Genomic DNA, 5,787 nt, shown 5'->3' on the forward strand with positions numbered 1-5,787 from the left:
GATTACATATTTATCATGTTAAGGTTTAAGCATAAGTATTATGTTGTGTGTTGTTTGGTGGTGAAAAAGGACAAAAGATGTCAAGGGAAAAAATGGTGAATAATGTTGTGAGTTGCTTTAAAGTTCAAGTTTAAGTTTGTGTTAGAGTTCTTGTTCTTATTAAGTGTTTGAAAATCTCAGGTTTAGATTTATATTTCAATCATATTCACACACAAAAACCTTACAGTTGATCAAACTTTGATTGCATAGTGAAATCAGTACTTGATATATCAATCCTCGTGGAAACGATATCTTACTTATCATTTTATTACTTATACGATAGGTATACTTGTCATGATCGCAACACACTCTAACTGTCACAATACACAGTTATTGACTGTTATTTGTGCTTGAGTTCTTCTATTAATCTTTAAATCCAAATTGCTTCCTTGCATGCTTGTGTAGTTGTCATATATTTAGCTTCTGTAGTTGATAAATGTAACAGCCCGTTACGTACCGGTATTGTTAACATTAATTATGATATTAAGCGCAGTTACAATCACAGCAGTTCATTTAAAAAAACGAGAATAAATTTTTTCCGACTATTACGCGAGCATTTAAATCATAAAAAGCGTAATAATTAAAAGCTGTGACCGTAACCGTAAACTCTTGCGGAAGACTTATTTTAACTATTTTTATAACTTACATCATTCATTATGAGTTACTAAGGAGTTCCCATAAACTCACTTAGCCTATTTCCAACTTTACATTTTTACCAATTCGAACATGTTTCACTCTAAATTTTTCTGCGACCAAACCGATCGCAACCAACCTTTCTTCTCAGATTATATTTTTGTATTACTTAATTCCCTTTTTAACAAGCTATCATACGCTCAATTCGGAGCTCATTTGCTCCGGTTATCGCCGTTTGAAGTTGGATAAGCAATTAGCCCAAACAACCCCAAAAACAGCTCCAAACCACTCACATTGCTCGAATTACTGCACTCAATAACCTCAACCATTTTCTCCCAAATTTTTATCCTACAAACTAGACATCTCAAACTTCATTTTGATATATCACACGCTTAATTTGACGGAGAAACGAAGCGGGAATTAATTTCCCAAATCCGGTCCAGAATCTGCCTCAGGTGCAGGGGCACATGGGCAGTCCGTGTTTCTCTATTTTTTTCAGGCCGAAAATCAACCCAGAATTTCCTCAAGTTTTGACACAAGGTAGAGGACATCTCAACCTTCAAAATGGCGTATGGCACGTCCCTAGGGAACCTCTATGGAGGGAGATATGCTCTCCCGAAGTTTGCCTAAAATCTGCCAATTCTACAGAAAATTCGCCAGAGTTTCCTTTGTTTTTCCAATCATCCCAAATTTGTAAAAGATCATTTAAACCTCAAATGTACCTAATAAACACATGATAATACAGTAATAATCCAATGGGTGGCACACACAAGGACCAACAACGCCTTGGGGCACTTACAACCCAATCCAGTTTATAGTTATTAAACATAGAGTCCATATTAATCATTCTTAAGTAGTTGCAATCACTAACACCTTTTTCATGCATATTTCCATCATACATATTATCATAACCTAAAATAGGCCTAAGGCCCTTCCATCATAAATAGACATGCATCAATACTATTACAATATGCCTTTACAAATCACAACTTGAAACTAAAACTTCAAATTACATTCTTCTAAAATTACATCTTAAATTTAAAAGACAACATAACCAAATACATCACTACTAGACTTAGGCAAAATGGCATGGACAAGATGCTAATGAAGCTACTAATAAATACAAATGACATGTTCATGCCCTAAGTCTAGCCTAGGCCACACGACCAACAAAATGCAAAATATGAAGCGCTCTCGCTCACTCACTCTGCGGGCCTCTTGCCCGAGGCTCCTGCTCCACTGCTACCTCCTGAAATAAATGCCCCGAGACGGGGTGAGATATACGAATATATCTCAGTAACCAAGAGGTTCTGGAGAAAACTCCACCCAATGGTTCACTTCGATGCATATCAATAGAATACAACAACCACTTTGAAAACGGGATATAGCAAGGGATTTAGAGAATGGGGAATATAAAGAAAACAAAATACGACGATACGGGATGGTAACCCCAATTCCACGTACGCCCTCGGCATATATAAGCCTATGGGTATCATCCAAGGTGTGTTCACAGAAACCACAACCATGATGCCCAAACCAACCAAAACGCCAAAGACATTCCTAGTGTGCTCCTACCCGGATCACACACCATGACCGCAGTCAACTGGAACTCCCTCCTGGAGACCTATCCAGCGGAAGTCCGAAAATGCCCGAAGGCTAATAAAACTGTCTACTGGCCAGAGACTCGGTACATAGTACCCATAGCAATAATGCATGCATGCTCATGTGTTCTATACTATTCATACACACTTCCTACCGTTGCCATCAACTGGCAAGGTGGAACAGAAAAGGGGAACAAGCCCCAGTACCAAGAGGTTACCTTAAGTAATTTCCTCACTAGCTCCGCAGCAGCTTATCCCACAACTTGGTACACAGTGGAATGCCTACACAGAGGACATTCCCAATCTCTTATAATTCAAACAATACATGCTAATTTACAATTATACATGCATTGAACTAAATACATACCTCAATCCACTTGGTCCAAGACCAAGGGTAACTCCCATATTCAAGTTTCGGGATTCAAGTCAACGTACGGCAACCTATACAATTACGTACATCCATCAGTACGCGTCAAATATCATCAAAACGCAAAATCACAAAATCACATCACCCACACTTGGTAGGTTCAGCCATCCTAGGCTTATTTCCACTTTTATTTTTCTAAATTTTCTTTCTCATTTTATTACGCTTCCTTAGGTTGCTTAGAGGCTAGTTCAATCGTCATTTTTCCGTTTTACGACATTTACGCATCGTTTTGCAAAATATTTCACTCTAGGTTCTTTATGCCAACTAAGCCACTTATTATTTTTGCATTGATTCTTCCACTTGCCAATCACCACACAACCCATCTAATTACCTTTTTAACACATAATTCATCACTCAAACAATTTCCAACAACATCAATTCCTTAATTTTCCTTTAAAGGCCAAGTTGTAACCTAGGGCAATTCTAGGATTTCCATTCACTTTTAATCACTCCACACCTCACACAACTACATTATATCATCATATAATCATACAACAACTCATTAATTAATTCCCAACAAAATTCCAAAACACAAAGTCATGACATTCCTCAAAATTTCTAAGTTAAATTTTCATAATTTTCATCAATAATTTTCATGGCATTTCTAGCTCTCACACATCATTCTAAGACATTATCATCTAATACACATTTTCCAATTGAGCTCTCTAACAACACAAATCATCAAATTCAAGCTTTAGGTTTCCAAAAATTCAATCACAATTAAACCATGTAAATGGGATGGAAACATACTCACAACAAAGGCTAGAAGCTAACCCAAGACTTCTCCAAGCAATGGAAGCTCAAATGACTCCATGAAACTCCATTTTCCCCCAAATTTTCGCTGCTGATTTTGCCCAATAACTCAACAATGAGAGGGTTTCAAGGTGAATGGATACCACCAATGTGTTTGGAAGGTTGCTTCCAACAAATTTCAACACAAAAATCGCTTGATTTGGTGCTAAAATGACAAAGTTATGATGAAATGAAAATTTGAAGCAAAAATGGTGTTGTTGGTGAAGGGGCTGCGGGTTTTGGCTGAAAGGGGAGGAGAGAAGGTGATGATGAATAGTGGTGATGAGGTGGATTAAGTGGATTTTAAGTGGGGTGGGTCCCACGCCACCTCACGCGACTTAAAACTCATCCGGATTTCTCTACGATTCCACTAAATGCCTGTAAATTCACAACCTATTTAGAAACTCTAATTTTTAAGATTAACCATTCTCCTTTAATTATACTTGATTAGTTGAGTTCGGAGTTTTCCGATCGTTCGGAGAAAACACTGTTTTAAGCTACTGCGCGCGCCATTGGCACGCTTCCCCAAAATGACTTACTTTCATCAAATTTTATCAACAATTATATTTCCTAACTCAATAGACCATTTGTAACTCATATTTGAAACCTAGAGCTCAAAATTCAACTGGCACGTTTTACGGTGCAATCGTAACGCAGTATTTTTACCCACGAAAAACACTATTCACTGATTTTTCTGAAACTTGCATGTCCACTCAATTTTTCGTTCTGAACCCATTTCCAGGGTTATTTTTACCATCTGAGACCTTCTACTCAATTTTTATCTTCCTAGGGTTGCGTGTTGGCTAATTACCGTTTTGCCCTTTCTTTGTATTTTGGCCTAATCTTTTGGATTTTCACTAATCCATCACTTGATTGCTCACTTAATATTTTAATTACTTGATTTAAAATTGTGAGGTGTTATAATAAAGCTACCACAGTATGTAATTTAGATAACCAACTTACAGCTCCCCCTGCAAGTGTAGCTTGTAATAGATTTTCTTTTATCAAAATCACATGCAAAGTCTGAATCAATATATCGTCTAACAATAAACTCTGATCCTCGATAATATTATGCAGCATGTGAGGTTCCATTTATGTATCTAAGGATCCTCTTAACTATAACACTCATAGATTTAAAACATATAATTAAAATGAGGATTAGGGGGTAGGATTAGTGAAAATCTTGAGTTCTGGGTCAAAATACGTAAAAAAGGTAAAACGGTAAATTGACAAACACGTAACCTTAAACAGTAAAATGTTAGTAGAAGGTCTCAAGTGAGAAAACTAACCCTGTAAATGGATTCATAACGAAAAATTGAGTGGTTAGGCAAGTTTCTAAAAATTTGATGAATAGTGTTTTTACTAGATGGAAATACAGCGGTACAGTTGCACCGAAAAATGTGCCAAGTGAAATTTGAGCTCTAAATTTGAATATAAGTTGGAAAAGATACTTAGGACTAAGAAATATGATTGTTGATGAAATTTGACGAAATTTAGGATTTTTGGGGAACGTGCCAACGGTGCACAAGGGGTGAAAGTGGACTGGGCTGAGCCAATCTTTGCCTCGAAAAGTCCAAGCCTATGTCAAAAAATTTCAATTTGGCCTGGCCTAAGACTAGCAGGAGTCTAACTATTAGCCTGGCTTGGCCCGTTTATAAAAAAATAAATGGCCTGGCCTAGCCCGTTATCCTGTTAGTTTTTAACTTCCAAGCAGAGCCATAAATCAACTTCACAAAATACTCAAATTCTGTTGCGAAACCAAAAATCACAATTTTAACTTCCAAACAGAATCATGAATCACAACAAAACTCATCACAATCTGCATTTAAGTCACTTTCAAAAGAAAAATGCTTAAACAAAATAACATATATTTTATGAGATCCAACAAACAAATCCATACTATGTAAATTAAAATAACTACATGAATCCAACAAACACATCATGATGTTTGTAGTAAGTATAATCTCTCCCAAAAAACTTTTAATATATTCATATACACAATCTAACATGCTGAGATGTTGGTTCCTCCTACATAAGAAATAAAGTCAGATTTAAATTAAAATATAATCGAATATAATTAAGCTATAAATAATTGCAACTGATTAAATTTATATCTTTTGTTTTTTCTTCAAGGCATACTTATTCTATTTTACTTTATTTAAAATAAATAGTGCAATATAGATCGACTTGTAGGCCTATAGGCCAGGCCTTGTGAAAGTGGACTTACGGTCTATTTATTAAATAACTTTTTTCATGGCTCAAGACCAGCCTATTTTACGAAATATACTAAGTCAA

Source organism: Gastrolobium bilobum, unplaced genomic scaffold (assembly GCF_033153095.1).
Source record: "Gastrolobium bilobum isolate Gb01-03AN ecotype WA unplaced genomic scaffold, APGP_CSIRO_Gbil_v1 utg42368, whole genome shotgun sequence".
Taxonomy (NCBI): Eukaryota; Viridiplantae; Streptophyta; class Magnoliopsida; order Fabales; family Fabaceae; genus Gastrolobium; species Gastrolobium bilobum.